Source organism: Camelus ferus, chromosome 12 (assembly GCF_009834535.1).
Source record: "Camelus ferus isolate YT-003-E chromosome 12, BCGSAC_Cfer_1.0, whole genome shotgun sequence".
Classification (NCBI taxonomy): Eukaryota; Metazoa; Chordata; class Mammalia; order Artiodactyla; family Camelidae; genus Camelus; species Camelus ferus.
The window spans coordinates 3622713-3645975 of NC_045707.1; the positions used below are offsets into that span (position 1 = coordinate 3622713).

A 23263-nucleotide genomic window follows, 5' to 3' on the forward strand; every position below is an offset into this window, starting at 1 on the left:
GGGCAGCCCCAGCATCCAGATAATTAGGTCCAGGGCCCTGCTCACCACACTTTCCTCCTGGCACCAGCCTTCTTGGGCATCCCTGCATTCCATCCTCTGTCTCCATGACTCAGCCCAGCTCCCCGTAGCACCTGGGCTGTGGCAACTGCCTCCTCACTGGCTCCCTCCCACCCCACCCTCTCCTCAGGCAGGGCTGCCTGGACAAGCTAAAAAATCAGGCCAACCTATGAACAGGTGCCCCACCTCAGCCGTTTAAAAACAATGCTATCACTCCCCACCCCACCCCCACTAGAATAGCTCAAATTAACAGGACTAACAATACTAAGTGTCTGTGATGATGTGAAGAGCTGGAATTCTCACGCACTGCAGGTGGGAGTGGTCTTGGTACTAGCCCAGCGGGACACTGTTGGCAGTTTCTCATAAAGTTAAACAAACATCTACCCTGTGATTGAGCATTTCCACTCCATCTATGCCCAAAAGAAATGAGTGTTTGGGTTTACAAAATGACTAGTACAATAATATTTATATCAGCCTTACTCATAGTAGCCCAAATCTGAAAACAGTACATATGTCTGTCAACAGTAGAATGAATGAATAAATGGTGGCACATTCATACCTCAGAATACTCTATGGCAATTAAAAAAATATATAGACACACTATTATATATAAAATAGATAAACAACAGGGTCCTGCTGTATAACACAGGGAACTATATCCCATATCCTGTAATGGCCTATAATGAAAAAGAATATGAAAAGTAATATATATATATGTGTGTGTGTGTGTGTGTATATATATATATATATATGTATGTGTATATATATATATATACATATATATTATATATATAAATGAATCACTGCTGTACACCAGAAATTAACATAACATTGTAAACAGACTATACTTCAATTAAAAAAAACTATACTACTGCCAAAAAAAAAAAAAAAAAAAAACCACAACAAACATCCATCGTTCCAGCAGGTACCCAGGTGAGGATCCTGGGGAAAAACCCAGTAACCTGTCACACAGGAAATTTGGCCAAAACCACGTGGTTTGGCTGCATGGTGTGGTGTCCACAGGCAGCCAAGCACGTGCAATTGAATGGGCAAAGGGCCGGGTATCAGACAAACCTGCCTGGGTTCAAACCCCACCTGCTACTTCTAGCAGGCTACATGAACCTCAGGGAGTCACATCCCTCTCTGAGCTTCATTTCCCCATCTTTTAAATGGGGATGATGATGTCTACCACAGAGGGTTATTCAGGTATTAAATTACCAACTGTTTCAATGATCATTTGGTGTATAACCAACTACCACAAACTTAATGGCTTAGAAAAGCAGTTTTTGATTACCACCTAGGATCCTGTAGATGAACTGGGCTCAACTGGGCAGTTCTCTTGGGGTCTGTTTTGTGGTTGCTCTCAGTGGTGGCAGGGCTGGAGTCATCTGAAGGTTCAGCTGGGTTTGACGTCCAAGATGACGTCTTCATTCATATGTCTGGTGCCTCAGCTGGGAGGGAGGCGACAGCTGGGGGCTATTGGACATCTCTCTCCCTCTCTCTGCATAGCCACTTCATGTGGCTAGCCTGGGCTTCCTCACAGCAGGGCAGTCTCGGGTCAGTCTGCAGTCTAACTTCTTACATGGTGGTTGACTTCCCTAAGAGAGTTTCAAGCGATGCTGGTGGAATCTACAAGCCTCTTATGACTTTGGCTTGGAAGTGCTGTGGCATTCCTTCCAACATTAGTCAAGGACAAGTCACAGGGCCAGCCCAGATTCAAGGAGAGGGGCATGAATGCTGGGGGTGGTTCACTGGGAGCCATCTTTCTTCTCTCTGCTCCTGCTTCTCCACTTAACTCTCCAGCTTCTCCTCCTCAGCCTCCTTTGGGGAATTTCTTCTTCTGCCCAGCCTGCTAATGGTAGGGTTCCCCTGGGTCTGTCCTCAGCCCTCCTGTCTTCTCCTTCTACATGTTATCCTGTGACAACCTTGAGCTCTTTCTTTGATCTCTCATCCTTGGCTTTTGTCTGTCTCCAGCCCAGACCTTTCTCAGGAATTCCAGATCTGGGCAGCCTCAGTCTCAAGGCCACCATCAAGGCCCTGTCTTCCCTCCAGCCTGCTCCTCTCCAGTTAATTACAAGAAGCCTCAGTTAGCACAGACGAAACAGCAAAACCAGCCTGGGAAGTCAGGGGAGGCTTCTTGGAGGAGGGGCTCTGGAGCTTAGCAGGAACTAGCTAGGCTAGGAGGATGGAGAGAGTATTCCAGGTCAAATGAACATCACAGCTAAAGACACTAGATGGAAAAGGAAAGCCCCTTCAGGGACAGAGAAGCTGGGTTTGGCTAGAGTTTGGAGTGTGTAGAGGGATCTGAAGGCCAGAGGGGCAGGCCTGAGCTAGAATTCAATTTGCAAGGAGGATGGGGACCATGGGTCCAAGCTCTAGCTTCATTCTTTTTTCTTTTTCTTTTTCTCTTTTTTGTTGTAATTCTTTGTTCTAGCTCCATTTTTAATCCAGTGGGGAGCCATACAGAAGTTTTAGGCAGGCAATGCCCTAACTCAAGACAGAGGTCTGGGCAGTGATGTGGGTGTGGACTTCATCAGCACACGGGGATTAGTGAAGGCTCCTGGTTGGCCTCAGGGATGGTATGTAGCGGGGAGGGGTAGGAGGGGGTTTGGAGAGGAGGACAGAGCTTCATGGAAGAGTAGTAGGTAGGTTCCCAGCAGCCGGAATGAGTGATTGCTTCCAGAAGGGCGTGGCTGACGGGGCGGGAGAAAAAGCCCACCAAGAGCCCACTGAAGTTCATCAGGTCACAGAGAGCGGGGAGCTATGTGGGGGATGGGGTTCTGTGGGGAAGGACGGAAAAGTTCTGTCACTTCCTTGTCACTTTTACTCTCTACATCTTGTCAGACTTGACTCTTTGCCCTTAGAGAGGCCCAGAGCTTTAGTCATCCCAGGCCCACCCCTTCCAGGGGCCCTGGGACCACCCACCCACCCTCAGCTCAGAGACCTGCAGCTCCTCTGAAAAGGTGGCAGGGAGGCAATGTCACCTCAGAAAGCACTAATGATGCGACCCTCCCAGACCCCTCCTGGGACACCTCTGGGAGGCAGGACGAGGAAGGAGTAAGAGCTCAGGTCAGTAGGGTAGGAGTGTAGGGGGCCCCAGACAGACTTCCATCCTTATCCTAGTTTCTAGCTCTGCAAATTTGGGCAAGTTATAGAAGTTTTCTGTGCCTCAGTTTCCTCATCTGTAAAATGGGAATAGTACTGCATACCTTGCAGGAGTGCTGGGAAGCTCAGAAATGAGCCAATACGTGTAACACGCTGAGAAGATGCCTAGCATCTAGTAAGTGCAATAAAAATACTAGTTATTAGTGCAATGGTTGTTATTGTTATGGGGCAGTTATGAGGATTAAATGAAATGATGGAAGTCAAATGCATGGCGTGGGGCCCAGAATACAGTAAGTATTCAAAGACAGGAGCTATTACTTTATTATTATTAGTCAGAAGTCAGCCGGATGGCCCTGCCCCCCACCATCCTCAGGAGATCTGGTTAAACTTGATCCAAACCATAATTCCATGGCCTGTGAAAATCCAGGCCTCTTCCTTCTGTTTTGGCAGGTTCCCACCTGTCACTTTTTAGGGCATCCTGATACTTCCCTTCTCTTGGGGTAAGATGTATTGCCAGCTACAAATCCAGACGCTTCAGTGGTTCCAAGATAAATCCTCCGGAAAAGCATATCCTAATAGGCAGCTCTCATCATCTTGCCCCTGCGCCATCTCAACCACTGGTAGGTGGGGGCACCTGGCAGCCTGGGAGGAGCCCCGTCTGCCTGCTGAGTACTGCCTGCTCCTCCTCGCTGCTAAGCCCTGGCCAGCTACCCCTTTACCGCCCCTGGATGGAGCTTCTTATCCTTGTCCTCATACCCATGCCTCATTCGGCCTCTTCCCTGGTCCCCACGACTGTGACTGGATCAGCTTCTTCCCTGGTCCCCAGCCCCTGGTTTTCCCCCTCCCATCCAATCCGCACACCACCAGTGTGGGCTTTCTAAAACAGTTTTCCCTTCATGAAACCCTACTCTGATCCCCTGTTGCCCTTAGGATCAAGTCTTGGCACACGAGCCCCTCAGTCTGCCCCAGCTCCCTCTCTCTGCCCCTTCAGGATCCCTGGACTCTGGGTTTCCACTGCATGAAGGCACCTGTAGCTCCCAAGGATGCCCAGCCATGCACTTGTCTGTCCTCACTGTTCTCCTCCACATGCACCTGCTCCCTTTCTGCCCCTGCCCAGTAGACCTGATAGAGTCAGGACTCAGATCAGTCTTCATTTGCCACCTCCAGGAAGCCCTCCCAGTTCCCCCAGCTGGGGCTAGACACTCGGGCTTCCACAGCCTTTCCACCTGACCTTCTTTCCTCATAGCTCCCTCAGACTGTGAGCCCTCTGAAGCCAGGGACCAGCTCTGATTCCCTTCTGTTTCCTCAGGGCCCTGCACAGAACATGTGAAATCTCAGCTAGACAGATGTTTGTTGATCAGCTGACTGACTGGAAGTGAATGACCACTTCCTGGCCCAGCCAGGCACCCTCTAGACAGGGCAAAGCCTCAGCCTCAACCTCACCCCCACACCAAATGGCAAAGGGCCAGGTCTCCTCATAAACCAGCTGGGAAGCCCAGCAGGCAGCCTGAGGGGCTGGGCGCTAATGGCAGTTTCCAGTACATGAAAGGACCTAGGCTGTAACCATGAGTCACCCGTGTCATCCAGCATCCCTTCTGGACTTTACGAGGGCCCTGTGGGCTGTGAGGCCCCGGGGAAGGAGGCGCTCACATTGATGGAGCTTCTGCCATGAGTGGACTTTTAGACAGCACCCCTGTGGATGCTCACAACAGCCCTTTGAAGTGTTGTCCCCATTTCCAGAGAAGGAAACTGAGGCTCAGAGAGGGGACATGACTCACCAAGGTCAATAATTTAGTGAGTCACATCACAGCATGTCTGGCTCCGGAGCCCAAATCTCCTTACTCAGGGCATCTGCTCTAATAGAAAAATGTCTACTTGTGTGGAGCACTTACTATGTGCTAGGCCATGGAATAAGCATTCGCATTCATTACCTCCTTGAAGCCCCAGAGCTGCCCAATAAGGGAGGTGCACAGTTACCTCCTTTTTACAGGTGACGGGGCTGGGACTCAGGAGCACAGGAATCACAGAGCTGGAGTCCAGATCCGTGGATCTCACAGCACAGGGAGCTTCCCAAGCTGTCCAAGGTCTTCTCATTGGAAACTGCCTGGAGACCAGGTGCCTTGGGTCCCCTGCTTGGGGCATAGGTATGGAGGGAGGTCTAGGGCCGTCTCTGATGGGCTGACTTGGATAAACCACCTCCACACTCCTGCCTCAGTTTCCCTAGTAAAGTTGACCAAGAGCTTCCTCCCCAGGGGGCCAGGAAGGCTGGAGGCCCCTAGAAAGGCCAGGAAGGTGCCTGCATGGTTGGCTGACTCCCACCCATCACCACTCCGCAGCTCCAGCCTCACCCCTGGTCATGGGGATGCCAACCACACTTTCTTCTCAAAGCTCCTGAGCTCTTGCAGTGTTACTCCCTGCCTGGACCTCCAGCCCCACTCCCTGGACTCCCAGACAAGGCACCCACCCCCTCTGGCTACCTGGCCCACCACTCTCTTCAAGCTCCCTTGCAGTTTCTCAAGGTCATAGCTCAACCAGGCCAGTGACCATCTCTGTGTCTCCGTCTCCCCCATCAGTGCAGGGGATGAGCCTACATCCCAATGATGCTCATTTGGCTTGGTCACCCGCTGGCCCTGTGACCTCAGCTGAAGCATCTCCAGCTTCAGGAGTGGGGCAGCTGGCTGCGCTGGCCAAGCAGGTGTGAAAGGTGACTAACGGTGGACACGGCAGTGTGACACTGCTGCTTTGGAGGAGGAGCTGAGGGGGTCTCGCCAAGAGATCTTCACATGGGACCAGTAGCTTGTGACTCTTGGGACTCCAATGGATTGTCACGTTCTCCCGTTTCCTTAGGAAGACAGGTTTGCAGGTGTCTCCGGCCCCCCTCCCAGGGTCCCCTCATAAGCCAGGCCCCAACCTCATGCATCTTCTTACCTCTTCACTGGCTGTGTCACTGACTCATTCATTCAAATTCTGTGCCTGTGCAAGAGCACTCATCACAGCACTGGAAGTAGGAAGTGCGTAATAAATTCCCCACCACGTGTGCCCAGCAGTTATAAAAAAAGCAGTGGGGAAGTTCTTGCATGCTGATGTGGAGAGAGCTCCAAGATGGGTTGTGAAGTAAACAAAGCAAAGTGCAGATCCGGGTGTGGGAAGCGCCATCGTTTATGTATGAAGGGAAATACGGCAGGGACGGGCTGGCACGTGTGCTTATAGACGCTTCACATCTCTCTGGAAGGACTCACACACATGTGCACGTGCACATACACACACACATACATGCACACGCACACACACACAGAGTGAGAAAACCCATTGGGAAGAGGGTCCTGGATGTGCAAGAACCTGGAACCGCGGTTGCTTCGGGAGGGGGCTGGAAGGGTGGGTGACGGGGCGGAGGGCCACTTCTTTCAAAGTTAGATGCTTTCATACATTCTGAAGTGTTTCCCAGGTACATGTGATATCTATTCCAAAATACATAAAGGCTTAAAAAGAATAAAATAGCCCCAAAGGAGCATGGTAGGAGAACGACAGAGCTGAAGCCAAGCCTGGGGCTGGATTTTGGTTTCTGCCTCATTTCACCCTGCGAAACCTTGTTTCCTCCTCGCCTGAGGCAAGCAGGATTGATAAATGTGATTCAGTGAGGTCACGAGGGCGCTGCTCCCAGCCCCAGCAGCAGCTGTGCATCGTTGCCATTCATGTCCTGGTCAGGCCTGTTCCAGGCACCTGGGTGACACGGTCATGAAGGGCACACCCTCACCCCGCTCGAGGACAACGCCCGGGAGGCTGACCCAGCCAGAGGAGCCAGGGCAGGCTGGGGGCAGAGGTGACGCCCGCGCTGAGTCTCCAGGATATGTAGGCGTCATCAGGAGACAAAGGGGAAGAAGGGCGCTGCAGGCTGGGGGAGCAGGCCCGGCACACCTGGAGCCACACCACGGAAACAGTTGTAGACGCGTGCTGTCACGAACGCCTGTGCACATGCGCCCCCTCCTGCTCGCTCCCACACAACCCCCACCCACATATCCAGCCTGCGCAGGTGTCCGCAGAGCTCCGGGGGCTCACAGGCCAGCTGAGCATGGAGGCCGAGCAGTTTGGGGGTCAGGGGTGTGGAGTGGGGACAGACTGCTGACTATCTGTGTGACCCTAGGCAAGTCACTTAACCTCTCTGGGCCTTATTTCCCTCACCTCTAACCTGGGGAAAATAACAGTATTGACCTCCTAGGGATGTGGTGAGGATTAAGTGAGGCAGTGCCTGTAGAGTACTGACTGAGAACACTGTTCAATAGATGTTCACAGTTAGGGTTTCTAATATGCATATTAATCTGTAGAATAACATACTCAATGATATATTAATATCATTACATTATGTGTCCATATTTCATAGACTGTGACTGTTTTACTAAATGCATGCCTAATGTGTTTATATGTCACACATAACGTGTCTGCACACATGCACCCTCTCCACCTGCCCATTCACCTCTGCCTTCTCCTCCCAAGCTAAATATGTACACAGGGCAGTGAGGGAGGCAGTCCAAAAGGTTGCCCCAACCTGAGCCAGGCCCAGCTGCCATCTCAGACCCACTAAGAGAGGACCCAGACTGATGTGGGGCCGGGAACCACATTCTAGACCCACTAATTCAGAGGCCACTACTCTGGATGGAGAAAAGGCTCCAGGGTCACGGTGTGTGTTCTCAGCCTGAGAGCTCCTTGAGGGCCAGCCACGTCGGTGTCCCTGCACCTCGCACAGTGCCTGGTGTTGAGCAGCAGAGCCATCTCTTGGCAAGAATTGACTATGTGAATAAACGGCTGCCTATTGTATGAAACTGAGTTGTCCTGGGATTGTCTCTTCCATCTTCATCTCCCCTCTAAACTGTGAGTTTCATGGGCTCATGTCTGATTTGTCTTTGTTCCCAACACCCAGTCCAGATTCTGGTAAAGAGTGGTCATCAATGAGTGAATTATGAACCCACAAACTTTTGGTCAACTCATCTTTGACAAAGGAGGCAAGAATATACATTGGAATAAAGACAGTCTCTTCAGCAAATGGTGTTGGGAAAACTGGACAGCAGCATGTGAAACAATGAAGCTAGAACACTCCCTTACACCATATACAAAAATCAACTCAAAACGGATTAAAGACTTAAACATAAGACAAGATACAATAAACCTCCTAGAGGAAAACATAGGCAAAACATTATCTGACATACATCTCAAAAATTTTCTCCTAGAAGAAATAAAAGCAAGAATAAACAAATGGGACCCTAATGAAACTTACAAGCTTCTGCACAGCAAAGGAAACCAGAAATAAAACAAGAAGAAAAGCCTACGGAATGGGAGAAAATTTTTGCAAGTGAAACCGACAAAGGCTTGATCTCCAGAATATATAAGCAGCTCATACGACTCAATAAGAAAAAAATAAACAACCCAATCCAAAAATGGGCAGAAGACCTAAACAAGCAATTCTCCAAGGAAGACATACAAATGATCAAAAAGCACATGAAAAAATGCTCAATATCACTAATTATCAGAGAAATGCAAATCAAAACTACAATGAGGCATCACCTCACACCAGTCAGAATGGCCGTCATTCAAAAATCCACAAATGACAAATGCTGGAGAGGCTGTGGAGAAAGGGGAACCCTCCTACACTGCTGGTGGGAATGCAGTTTGGTGCAGCCACTATGGAAAACAGTGTGGAGATTCCTCAAAAGACTAGGAATAGACTTACCATGTGACCCAGGAATCCCACTCCTGGGCTTGTATCCAGAAGGAAATCTACTTCAGGATGACACCTGCACCCCAATGTTCATAGCAGCACTATTTATAATAGCCAAAACATGGAAACAGCCTAAATGTCCATCAACAGGTGACTGGATAAAGAAGATGTGGTATATTTATACGATGGAATACTACTCAGCCATAAAAACCGACAACATAATGCCATTTGCAGCAACATGGATGCTCCTGGAGAATGTCATTCTAAGTGAAGTAAGCCCTAGAAAGAGAAAGAAAAATACCATATGAGATCGCTCATATGTGGAATCTAAAAAACAAAAACAAAAACAAACAAACAAACAAAAACAAAGTGTAAATAAAGGACAGAAATAGACTCACAGACAGAGAATACAGACTTGTGGTTACCAGGGGGGTGGAGGGTGGGAAGGGATAGACTGGGATTTCAAAATTGTAGAATAGACTACACTGTATAGCACAGGGAAATATACACAAAATGTTATGATAACTCACAGAGAAAAAAATGTGACAATGAGTGTGTATATGTCCATGAATAACTGAAAAATTGTGCTGAACACTGAAATTTGACACAACATTGTAAAATGATTATAAATCAATAAAAAATGTTTAAAAAAATGAGTGAATTATGTTTGGCTGTGGGTGACAGTACAGTAGCTTAAACAAGAAGGATGTTTATTTGCCTTATTGGAAAAGTTTGAAGGGAGGAATCCCAAGCTGAGCTGAGCCACGGTATCTGGGGTCCAGACTATATATTTATATGTAGAACCTAGACCTCATCATACACAGCCTCCATTCACAAACACACCCCATGGTCCAAGATGGCTGCTCTAGTTCTAGTCAACACATCTGCATCCCAGCCAGCGGGTAGAAGGAGTTAAGTGAAGAAGGGGCAAAGGGTCTCTGCCAGCTTTCTCTTAAGGAATCTCTAGGACAACACTTCTACTTATATTCCTTTAGCCAGAACTTGGTCACATGGCCACTCCTAACTGCAAAAGAGGGTGAGAAAGACAGCCTCTACTTTGAGTGGCCATGTGCCAGACCCAAACATTCAAGGCTATGTCACTGTGTTCCAAGGGGGACATGGGTATTGGCTCCACCATCACCAGTATTTGCCAACTCAGTTGCCTAAGATTTAGAAGGCATCTTGGGAATTCTTTCTCAGGCTGGGGACACATAAACTGGACTAGAAGAAAGAAGGACTCTAGTTGTACCCCAGCCTGTACTGACTGTGCAGGGAGGGGTTGTTAGTGTCTTCCGGCCAGAGGTCAGAAAAGGAGTGAGACAAGACCACGCGATGGTCAAAGGCGTGAACTTTAGAGTCCAGCATGTTTGGTTCTAGCTCCAGCGCCTTTCACCTCTGTGACCTTGGGCACGTCCTTTAACTTCTCTGAGCCTCTGCTTCCTCATCTATAAAATGGGAATGATCATCTCTGCCTCAAAGGAAGATCAAGAAGATACAACAATCTCATGAACACAAATCACTTAGCACAGGGCTGGGCCCCGAGGGGACCTCAGAAAACCACCTTTGAGAGGAGAGGAATGGGGCCACCTGATCTGGCAAAAGTCGTGGAGGACCGGGTTACGGCTCAAGCTCAGCCACCAAAAGACCTGGTGTTCTTTGAGTACAGTAGGAACTGGCTTTTTGGGCCACTTTTGTTATGTCCCCTCTAAGTTTAAAAAATTGTTATTTATTGTACAAGTGAAGCACATTGATTTTTGAAAGTGTGAAAAATCAGATGAGCTAAAAGAAAAAAGAATCATCAGTAAACCTACCACTAGATACTAAACTTTATCAAATTGTTGAATATACTGTCAGACTATCACATAATCCTATGTATATACACACAACTACGACTTAGATACTTCTTTCAATGTAAAATGTATATACTTTTCATGGGATCACACTACACACAGGCTACTTGAAAACCTCAAAATGCTAAAAACTACCCTGTTGAAATATAACCATTTTACCTCTTGACATATCATCTCTTCAGGCCACCAAATTGAAGAGCTCCACCATAAGACCAAGATTTATTCCACTGACCCATCTCTAACTGTCTCATAATTTTTTTCAACTTTTTCTAGAGTTAAAAATAATGCTGCAGTGAACATTCTCGTACAGAAATATTTGTGTGAATTTCTAGTCATTTCCTTAGGCTAGATTCCTATAAGTGGACCCCTTCCATGTTTTAAAAGTTTTGATCTCTCAAGCAAACTACATTTAGAAATAAGAGATTCCTATATATATATATATTTTTTTTCAATTGAGGAAAGCCATCTGGAACTGCCAGTCAAAGCTTTGGATCAGCAGGAGAAAATCCACTGTTCCCACACTGAATTGACATAAATCTTAGCTGAAAGTAAAGACACTTAACACTTTTGTGAGTCTCTGCCGCCTAATTGTGGGTAAACACGTCATTTCCATCCAGGTGTTGAAATACCAACAGTGATTATGACAGCTAACACTTAAACTGCACTGATTACGTGTCAGGCATATATATCTGTCTATATATATGTAATCATATTATAATACATATAATACTATAGATGTTAAATATGACATGTATTGTTTATTATAAACACATTACATATTCACATATATATTTATACACACATATATACATTTAGTCTTCATGAAAACCCTATCAGGTAGACACCATTATTATCTCCAGTTTACAGGGGAGGAAATTGAGACACAGAAGGGTCAGCCTTTCCCAGAGCCTCATACCTGTAAGTGGTAAAGCTGGGATTACCCAGACAGCATGAATCTGTGGTGCTTGGACCGCACCACCATGTTAGACTTTTGGACTTCCAGTGGGTCAATGAGCTCCAGTCAAACCCTGAGTTTATAGGAGAGAGAACATGAGCCCAGAGAGGGTTAGCAAACTATTTCAGGTCATACAGCAGATTCAGGTGCTTCTCCCCGCCGCACTGCCTCCTAAAGTGCGTTTAAATACCTTCAGTGCCCAGGGGAAAGGGGCCCCCAAACTTTCCAGAGAAGATGCCGTGACCCAGAGTTTATGTCCACCGCTTCCTGGGAGCAGTACTTTGCTCTCCACCCCAGCCAGCACCAAAGCTTGTGTTGAACACTTGCAGGGAGTGGTGGCAGCTGCGTTTGGGCCCCAGTTGGGCATGGCCCTCACCAGACAGCAGCCAGGCCCAGCATGTGGGCCTCGTCACCATCCTGGGCATCATGGCCTTGGTTCCAGGTCCCTTTGGCTGCTGGTGCTGGTCAGGGTACCAGTTAGGGTATCTGAGATTGTGATGCATAGAGCAGAAAAATAGTCCTATTTGCCCATCTGTCTAACCACTTTATAAGAGATTGTGATTCTAATATTTTAGAATTTTAACGTAAGTGAGAATTGTCTAAGATGAGGACCGAATTCTTAGCTTCCATAATTTCTCTGAATCCTTTGACTGCAGAAGTCTTTGCCTTTCATTTCTGAAAGCTGGGGTCAAAGAAGGCAACGCTCCTTCCTCTGGGCAGCGGGGGAGCGGGCTGCCTGAAGGACAGCAAAGTGCTGGGAGGCGGCTGCTTTCGGTCTCTGAGAGGGTAGGGGCCACGACCCGTGTACTTTACCATATTTTTCCTGGAAACTCTGGTTTTGTTTGTGTTGTGTGTTGCTCCCAAGATGCCCCAGTTCTCCCTTCTCCCAGGGACCCCTCCTTATCTCCTCATCCAGGCAGGCTCTGGCTCACGTGAAGGGCTCCCAGTTCAAGCTCAGCTGACCACTTCGATAGCAGAACACGTGCCCCAAGATTAGGGGAACAACTGGTGCTGACATTGGCTGTTACTGCTGTTTGAAAAAAGAAACATAAACGGACTCTCCATGTGCCCTGGGCTTCAATGGCAGGGCCTGCACTGAGTGACAGAAGTAGAGCCTCGGATTTGGGATGGGGTCCCCCGGCTTCTCCCAGGAGACCCCCACCTCTGGGGGCTTCCATGACCTTCCAGGCTGAGGCTGCCCATCCAACACTTGCCCATGGCTGGGAGAGACACAAGCCGCGAGTGTTAGGGAAGACAGACAGGCAAGTCCAATGAGAACATGGCCCCAGAGCAGGGCTAAGGGGGAGGCTCAGGCAAGATCACAGGCAGAGCGAGGGCTGGGACGCGATCTCCTTGACACCACCCAGGGGTGAGTGCCAAGCTCTGGGACTAGGATCGTGGTCTGGCCTCATCCTGAACCTGATGTGGGATGAGGGATTGAGTAGAAAGGACTGGCTTGGGGGCTGGGGCCAGGGCAGGGTAGCACATGGTGTGAACCCCCAGATAGGCCTGCAAAGGGTCGCCAATCTGGAGTTGCTGAGCTCCCCTAAGGACTGGGGAGAGCAGGAGCAGGCTGGGTGGCACTGGGGACCAGAGCCAGGGTCAACATCACCAGGCTGGCGCGTCCTGCCTCTCGCTCAGGTGCGGGGCTGAGAATGGGCTATGCCGCTGGACTCACTCGCCCTTGAACACTTTTCCTCCGACTTACTCTGTACATTTTCAAACCTACAGATGAGGTGCAAGAATAGTCCAGTAAACCCCCGTACATCCTTCGCCCCGGCTCACCAACTGTTGCGATTTTGCCACCCTTGCTTTCCCTCGTGTTCTCTGTTGACATCTATGTCTACATATATACAAACCCATCATCCTGTATCTCTGTCTAAAGACATATATTTCGCTCAAGGATCCGAGCTGCAGGCATCACGACACTCTCTCCGTCCTTCAGTGTCCACCTCTCAAGTAAAAGGACATCCACTCACAGGACCACAATCCAATGAGCACGCACAGGAAATGGAACACAGGTGCAATATTATCTAACATACAACCCACATTCAAACTTCCTCGACTGTTTCAATAACATCTGTTAGAACTTGTTCTTTTTCAGACCCAAGGTCCATCCAGGAGCATATATGGCATCTAGTTGGCAGGTCCCTCGTGTCTCCTCTCATCTGGGACGTGTCTCTGCCTTTGTAGTCTTTCACGACTTTAACGTTTTTGGAGGGTCTAAGCTGGCCATCTTGCAAAACGTCTCTCGGTTTGGGTTTGTCCAGTTCTTTTTTCATGGTTAGATCCAGGTTGAGTTGGAACAATTTGAGGCCCTTGAGTCCTAGTGGCAAATTGTTATCCAAATATGTTGATCTAATAATGCCCACTCTTGCGAGCCAGGGAAGGGAATGCCCGTCTCACTCCCAGCACTGTAACCATTTCTAAAAATCTTAGGTTAACGTGAAAGGTGAAAAATATGACATTGCTGTTGTTTGAAGCTGCACATCTTTGCTTATATATGAGACCAAATTAGCTACTGGTATTTACTTGTCTATAACTGACCTGTTTAGGTACTATCTCCCGTTGTGGCCTTACCATTTTCCTCCTAAGGATTTGTAACAGTATTCTGTACACTGTGGATATTTACTGTTCATCATATTTACTCTGAAGGATTTTTTAAATATTATTTTTTGACTTTTCCTCATATGTATGTTTTTGACATTTTTGACAAAGATTCTTTATTACAAAGGTAACACATGCCTATTGTTTAAAAAATTGAAACAATACAGAAGTGTAAAAGTAACCAAATAAAAGCCCACCAGGACGCAATTCCACTTCTCAGAGAAAGCCGGCGGTAGTAACACTGCCTGGGCATGCTTGCATCCCTGGCCCACTTGCCCTGCCTGGAGAACCACTTCCTGGTCACATCGCTGCATGGTAGTTTTTTAACCATCTCTCATGCACCCTCCTGCATTTATTAGGAAGCCCAGCGTCTCCCTCTAGAGGTCTCTTCTAGAATAGCCTGAGGTTCCCAGGAGCTCACTCCATCCAAAGGAGGCCAGGCCCACTCTCCAAGGCTCAACCTGCCTGCCCAGGGGCCCCAAGTTACAGCCCTCTCATTCACACCAGGAGCTCAGTCCTTGCTCCCTGCAGTGGGAATGACGCTAGAATGGGTGGGTCCAGGATAGCTTCCAGCCCAAGCCGCACATGGTGTCTGCCAGCCTCACAATGCCAGCCTCCAGCCCTGGGCTTGGGTCAGCTGTCCACACCCCTCTTCCCACAGAGTGAGTTCCCTCATTTGAGGCACAGGTGTCTTCTTTGCCAGCTGACCTTGGTCAGGACTATGCCAGTGGGTCAGATGACAGCTGATCTCACTGACCTGTAGAAGGGACAGGTGGGAACCCAGAGCTGGTTCCTCCCAGGGCTCCCCAGGACAGCCCCACATTTGCCCACCTAGTCCCCAGATTACGGGAGGGACAGCTTTAAGAGTCGGTTAAGAGCATGGAGTCAGACCCCTTTAGACAATTCCTTCCCCATTTGTCAAAGGAAGTGTCAGTAGTAGGAAAAGATCCAAAAGCATCAGTCCCCATCATGAGAGCACTAAGCACAGTGCCGGGCACACAGTAACTGCTCCGTAAATGGGAACTATCATTATACCTTGTATGGAAGTCCCTAAATTCCCTATGTTATGAAAATGCGATCCCGCAACATGTTTTTCGCAGCTTGCTTTTCTGAGTTGGTATACCATAGACACCTCCCAAGTCTGCACATGCAGCCGCCATGATGGCATTCATGCAGGAGGTTAAACTGCCTCTAAGAATCAAACCCCTCAGTCTGTGCCTTGGTGATGTCTTTGTTTCTTTCATTCTTAGGAAACTAAAGTTTAGTTCAGTTAGATCAGTTAAAGTTTAACTGTGAAGCTGTCACTGGCATTTTTGTTCCTTTGTCCTGGGAGTGTGTGTTTGTCTCTCTGTCCAGCATTTGGCTCTCAATCCATGTGGGATTTTGATTATTTTTCTAACTTGGGAGAAGCAGGTAAGAGGTCAGCTTCCAAGGCATGAGGCTGTGAAGGATGAGGAGGGACCAGGAGAGCCACCAGTTAGGGCAGAAAAGAAGAAGGTCTGCGAGGCAGGGTCCTGGTGTCAGACTCCCCGCCATCTCCATCTCTGGACCCACCGCCATCCTTGCTTCTGCGCCAGAGACATGAGAGTCCTTCTGGTGGCTTCTTCACCCCCAACAAGGGACCCTTTAGCAAGTCCTGTGGACTTATCCTCCTAAATATTTCTCACATCTGCCCATTCTTCCCACCTCCACTGCCCCCTCTTTAGCTCAGGACCTGCCTGGCTGAGATGGCCCCAGTGGTCTCACCACCTGCCTTGTCTGAATCCATCATCGCAACTGCAGCCTGGGAGAAGCAGTTGGCTCGTCCTGGTGAAGCTGAGGCTGCACGTTATTACTCCAGGAAACTTGCAGTAGGAAAGTCACAGCAACACTGTCTGAAAAGCAAGAAACTAGAAACAACCCAAATATCCAACCCAAACAGTAGTATATTAGTTTTCCTAAGGCTGCTGAAACAAACTGTCCCAAATGTGGTGGCTTAAAACAACACAATTTGGGGGTGAGGGTATAGCTCAAGTGGTAAAGCACATGCCTAACAGGCACGTGGTCCTGGCTTCAATCCTTGGTACTGCCATTAAATAAATAAATAAACCTCATTACCTCCTCCCCTGAAAAAAGAAAAAAACAATCTATTACCTTACAGTTCTGGAGGTCAGAAGTCCAAAAAAGATCTCACTGGGCTAAAATCAAAAATCACATAGCATCAAGTTCTCTTTAAAAAAAAAAAAAATCACATGGCAGGTTGTGTTTGTTCTGGAGCCTCCAGGGGAGGATCTGGTTTTGTCTTTTCCACCTTCCAGAGCAGCCCGCATTCCTTGGTTTGTGGGCTCTTTCCATCTTAAAAGCCAGTAGTGGTTGGCTAAGTCTCATCTCTCTGGTTCTGACTCTTCCGCCTCCCTCTTCTCCCACTTTTGTGATTACATTGTCCCATCTGGATAATCCAGGGTACTCTCTCATCTCAAGGTCAACGATCTTAATTCCATCTGTGACCTTAATCCTTCCTTGCCGTGTGACAATATACACAAGGGTTCCAGGGATGAGGACGTGGACAGATTTGGGCGCCAACTACCACAAAAACGGAGAAAAACTGCAGCCCCACCCGACAGTGGAACACACCACATTCTGGGATGGATTCACGGGGAAGCTGACCTTGCTGAAGCCTTGGTTTCCCTCCCTTGTCCAAGTCCCTTACAAAGCTCTGAGGGGGATCCTGGCAACGTGGGTCAGACAGTTCATCGGTAAAAATATATTTCTGGATTTCATGATGCTTGTGATATTTATCAGCTTTAAAAAAATCTGTGATTTGTTGTGAGTTCCTTCATCTAAATATAAATTTACTTTTTACCCAATACTCTGATTTTGTATTTTTTTAAAAAGGATTCAAAAAATTGTAGAAGCGTCAGGCGCTGCAGAACCAGTACGTGTGCTGACCAGTGAGCCACAGCTGCTTGCACCAATGACTCTCAAAAATATACTGAGTGAAAGGAGCAAGGCACAGAAAAAGATACCCATGATCTGATTCCATCTGTACCTGGTCCAAAATCAGGCAAAACTAAGCTACACAGTAGTGTAAGGGGTTAAGTATATATATGGGAACTCTATAAAGAAAAAAGAGAGAATTGCTTACAGATTTTCAGGATAGAGGTCACGGAGATGTGGTCAAGGGACGGGGACAAAGTGGGCTTCCGAGGGACTGATGACGTTTCTTATGTTAACTTGAGCAAGGGAAACACTTGTTTCCATATTAGTTTAAGAACTGCATTTAGGTTGCATATGCTCTTGCACGGATGGTGTCTGTCATAATTTAAATTTTTTATTAAAAAAACTGGATTAATTATTTTAAGAAACAAAATTTTAAGCTTAAAATTCTGCAGTGGCTTCTCGCTGTACTCAGAACAAAATCTATGCCCCTTGCCATGGCTTAAAGCCCCACGTGCTCCAGCGGGCTCTCCAGTCTGATGGCATCTCCCACCACACTCCCCGTCCTGTCCCCATCCAGCCACACGGCCTCCCCTGGCACTTGATCCACATAAGTCCTCCTGTGACTCTCCCCCAACCCCAGGCCCTGGTTCTTGTCCTTATCGGCACTTTACACAATCACAATCTGCAATGATATCAATGCTGTCTCCCCAGTGGACTCTGAGCCCTGTGAGACCAAGCTGAGTCTGTTCTGTTCACACCCAGCACTCGGCCAGAGCAGAGGGTCCTTAAATGGGGGAAGAGGGAGGTAGAAGAGTCAGACCCAGAGAGATGGCATCATAAAAAAGACTCACCCAATTATTGCTGGCTTTTAAGATGGAAAGTGCCCACAAGCCAAGGAATGCAGGGTGCCTCTGGAACTTGGAAAAGCCAAGAAAACAGATTCTTCCCTAGAGCCTCCAGGAGTGCACACCTGTTGACACCTTGATTTTAGCCCAGTGAGACCCATTGTGGACTCTGAACTCAGTAACTGTAAGATAATAAGCACGTATTGTTCTAAGCCACCAAGTTTGGGGTAATTTGGTCCAGCAGCAGCGGACACTATACACTGAGTAACATTCTTTTCCTATCTCTCTTCAGGGTAGAAGGGAAAGCCCTCAGGACAGCCAGGCATAACTCTCTGACCTCATCCAGGAGGCTGCGGGGCAAAATTTTCTCTACTGTTAAAGGAAGCTTGAATACACCCATATTCATAGCAGTATTACTCACGGTAGTCAAAAGGTAGAAGCGACCCAAGTGTTCATTAGTGAATAAATGGATAAACAAAGTGGAGTATATACATGCCACAGAATATCACTCAGCATTAAAAAGGAAGAAAAATTTTGACACATGCTACAATGTGAATGAAACTTGAGGATATTATGCTAAGTGAAACAAGCCAGTCACAAAAGAACAAATACTGTATGATCCCACTTATACAAGGTCCTTGGAGTAGACAGATTCATAGAGACAGAAAGTAAAACCGTTGTTGCCAGGGCTGGAAGAGGGGAGGTTGGAGAGTTATTTAATGAGGGCAGAGTTTCAGTTGTGCAAGATGAAAAAAATTCTGGAGACTGGGTGCACAACAATGTGAACATACTTCATACTACTAAACTATATACTTAAAAATGGTTAAGATGCTAAATTTCATGTTACGTGTATTTTATCACAATTGAAAAAATAAGAGCAAAAGAAGCTTAGAAAGCAGTGAGCACCCCCTTAATGAAGAAGGATCTCTCACCAGGAAGAAAAATCTGCAGGCTTTTTCCTCCCTTTGTTGTAATACGGACAATCTGTTTGAAGGGAAGGGACACACAAATTCATTCGTTTGTTCAAGAAAATAAGTAAAGGGTCCCTTACTTAATGACAATGGTGATAATCTATAATTTGATAAATTTCCAAGAGTGACATTAAAGGGCCTTTGTCCTCTGAGCCTTAGGACTTCATCCATTGCTCCTTTCCTTCTGCATTTGTTCTTTAGAAAGGAGCAGCAGAGAAAGTGGTAAGCACATTGTTGTCAGACATTCCTTAGTCTGAAATCCAGCTCTGCCATTTACTGGCTGTGACTTTGGGAAAGTTACTTCACCTCTGCTTCTGTTTCCCCATCTGTAAATTGGGAATAATAACAGTGTCCATGCCTCAGCATTACAAGGAAGATTGAATGTCTTAAGTCAGGCCAGTGCCTGGCACACACTGACATGTGCTGGCCGTCCCAGGAGTAGGATTCATTCAGGTTCACGTATCAGTTAACATCCTCTGAGCATCTGTAACTGAACAGGACCCTACGGGGCCTTTCTGGAAAAGACCCACGCCTACCCCCATGTCTTCCTCTCATCTGTAGAAAAACTTTAGTCTCCTAGGCCTCCCGGAGTTCCAAAGAGTACATTTCATCAGATAAGTGAGAAAATGCAGAAAGAAAGGAAAACAGTCAAACAAGACAAAATAATACTAGTTCAGCCATTAAACAAAGTCGAGGAGTTCAGGAGTCAGCAGTCAGGGAGTTCAGGTCTTTGAAGCACTAGCTGCCTGGACTCCTTGCTTGGCGCCTGCAATACTGTCCCTTCCTTCACCACAACCCGGTGTCAGGAGATTGACTGGCTTTACAGTATGCGGGCAAGCGGACCCAAGTTTGGCTTGGTAACACATCTGTGATGAGAACACTGTGCTCAGCGTGAATCACAGAGCAGGTGAGGCAGGACCCCCCACCTCCAGGGAACTCCTGGCCTCACAGATTTTCTTTACGCCACAGTTTCTCTACATCGTGCAACAGACCTTTGGGGCTGGATAACCCTTTGCTGCGGCGGGGGGCAGGGGAGTGGTTTGCTGCGCTGTGCATTGTAGGCTGTTACAGCAGCATCCCTGGACTCTATCCATGAGATGCCAGTAGCATTGTCCCAGTCGTGACCATCAAAAATGTTTCCAGGCATTGCCAAGTGTCCTTGGGGGCACAAAATTGCCTCCATTTGAGAGCCACTGAACTACACTGCCAGGTAGAAATTCTTGAGAAGCACCAGAGCAGGGGAGGCGTGGAAGTCAGCAAGGCCTCATGGAGAAGGCAGTCCTGGGGCTGGGCTTTGAGTGGGTTAGGAGTTCCAGAGGAGGGGGCTCTTGTCCCACCTCCCCATCATTTTTGGCTGGCTCCTCTTCCTCTGCCTGATTCTGAAATGCTGGGATCCCAGGGGCCATGTCCAGGGCCCATGTCCAAGGCCCCTTCCCCACTCTCTCTCCGCACTTTCTTTGAGAAGGGCTGACACTTTGCTACAAACCCTGCCAATTCCCCGTCTCTAGCCCAGACCTCTCTCCTGAGCCCCTGACTCTTTGTCTGGCTGCCTCCAGACACCTTCTCTTGGCTCTGCAGATCGAGTGTGGCCCTCACCCCTCCTCACCACAGTCCACATCCTGACACCCCAACTGACACCTTCAGCTTTCTTTTCCCTTATCTTGCTCTTCAAGGCTTGTCAGACTGACTTCCTGAATGTCCCTGAAATCCAGGCCTTCCTCTCTGTCCCCACAGCTCGCTTTGCCACTTCCACACTGATTTATTTTAGGTGTGTAAAAGCTGGGGGCTCAACCTGTGCCCCCAGAGCCCTGCTCTTGAGTTCCAGAGGGTTGGAAGGGCTCCCGGAGACCCTCTTGTCAAGTATCTTCACTTTCCAGTTAGGGCAACTCCCATGCCACAAGCACAGATGATGGCCGTTGCTGCCCTGACCAGTGGCATTTGACAGATTGGCCTCTCCCTTCCCACCTGGGTACACTCCCTTCTTCACTGGTCTTAAGGACACCCCCTCCTCTGGTTTTCCTCCCATCCTCCTGGCTGCTCATACTTGGTCTTCCTTGGTGGTGTCTCCTCTTCGCTCCTCCCTTCTCATGTCAGTGTTCCCAGGCTCACCATTTTGTCTTCTCCCTGTCTGCCTCCACTCACTCTGGTCAAGCCATGCAGGGCTTTCAATACCAGCCATCTGCCTGAGCTCCCAGGTGTGCATCTAAGGCCCCAAACTCCCTGGACTCCAAACTCAAGATTCTTCTATTTACCTGCCTTCTCAACATCTCCACTCACACATCTGGGAGGCGTCTCAAATCTAACCCAGCCAGAACCCTCAAACCCTAGGTCTTCTCTACCTCAGTTAACGACAGCTCCATCTTTGATTTTTCAAGCCCAAATCCTTGGGATCCTCCTGGGACCTGACCACTTCCCACCCCCTCCACTGCTGCCACATGGGCCAAACTACCAGATCTCTTACCTGGACTATTGAAAGAGTCTCCCAACCTCCCAACCTTACTTCTGTCCTTGCCCTCTGCAGCCTCTTCACACAACAGCCAGAGTTGACTGTGGTTGACTATTGCCTGGGTCCCACCATGTCCCTCTTCTGCTCAAAACTCTCCAATGGCTTCCATCTCACTCAGAGTAAAAGCCAAAGTCCCTACAATGGCCCACAAAACCCTACATGACTTGTGCCTCCTTTACTTCCTGGCCCTTACCTTAAAAAAAAAAAATCTGTCTCCTCCTCCTGTCCTTCTTAATTCAACCACCCTGTACACTCCTGCCACAGGGACTTTGCACTGCCTGTTCCCTCTGCTTGGAAGATTCTTCCTCCAAGAATAAGAATAGCTCTCTCTCTCATCTCTTTTGATTCTTTGCTCATGTGTCAGCTTCTTAATGAGTCCTTCTCTGACCTCTATTTAAAATTGCAAACATCCTCCTCTCAGCACTATCTATTAACTACCCCCTCACCCTATTCTAATTTTGTCTTTGCAGTTATGGCTTTCCAACATACTACATAATTAATTTCTTTATTTAGTCTATCACTTTTCTGCCTTCTCCACTAGAATGTCAGCTCCACAAGGGCAGGGATCTCGTGTCCCTTGTTCAGAGCCCCATCCCAGTGCTGATCCCAGTGCCTGACACTTATCAGGTGAATACCTCAGAGTTCCAAAGACCAGAATGAGTTCTTGTCTTGCAAGGTCTCAAGAGACCAAGATGGTGAGTGGGAAAGTTCATTGGCTTAGGAGTCCGTCACCTGTCACCCTCCTCCAGGCTGACCCATCTTAGACAAGTCATTTAGCCATCGTAGACCTCCTCTCTGAAAAATGGAAATGGTATGTATTAAGGGCTCAGTAAATGCTGGCACACTGACACACGCGTATTAATAAAGACAGGGCCCCTGGCATTCTAGTGCGATTTACGCTTTTTCATACAGGATTTCATTTCACTCTCACACCAACCCCAGAGGTAGGTAGAGGTATCTTTTTGACAGGTAAAAACGCTGAGGCTTTTTTTGAAAGGTAAAAAAAGCATCGGGGAGGCCTGGATCCCTCCCCACGTGCATGGACAGGCATGTCTGATCCCCTCCCCATGCCGGGGGCGGCCGGGCGGTTCCGAGGCTCGCGAGGGTCCCGCGCGGGTCGCAGTGCGGGGCTCGCCATTGAGGAACTACATTTCCCAGGAGGAATTGCCCGCAGCTCTGCGGCTCCGGGGCTTTTAAAGGGCTCGCGTTAAATGGGGCGGAGGGAGTTCTGCATTCTGCCCGCCAGTAAACATCTCTGAGCTTGGTGGGGACCCGAAAGCGCCCTGCCAAGGTGTGCAGCGGGGTCGAGCCGCAATCAAGAAGCCCCCTCAAGCCCTGCAGTGTCAGCGAGGCGAGGTGAGGCCAAGCCAATCTGCAGGCAGCCTGTCCTCTTCGTGCCCACCTCCGCCTCAGACCTTGCACCCAATTCCGGGTCAGCCCCTCTTGGCCCCCTTTCCCCTCCAGTTCTTCTGAATGCCGGGGAGGGGCGGTGAATCTCGCCGCCTTGCGGGGAGAAGGGCTGTCTGATCGCGGTAAAGCCCACGAGACCCCGAAGCGAACCCTTCCTCCATTTCTGCCTTCAGTTCCTGTAAAGAATTCACAGGTTGCTGCGATGGGTGGGGATTAGAGATGTGAGAGCTACAAAATGTAGCGAAGGTCTGGGATGGCCAGAAGCTGAGCCTCAGAGTGCGCCCCCACATCTATCCTTCCTAGTCCCGCGGCCTCCACCGTGAAATGA

General features: G+C 48.4%; 1 long non-coding RNA gene across 1 annotated transcript; it reads right to left on the reverse strand.

Annotated features, from left to right (window-relative positions):
• Window positions 1-1933: 1933 nt before the first annotated feature.
• On the reverse strand, window positions 1934-22256 carry LOC116667516. Its single transcript, XR_004324325.1, has 3 exons — window positions 19587-22256; window positions 11843-11848; window positions 1934-1944 (listed from the first exon to the last, which is right to left on the reverse strand). It is a non-coding gene; the product is annotated as an uncharacterized LOC116667516 (long non-coding RNA).
• Window positions 22257-23263: the final 1007 nt, after the last annotated feature.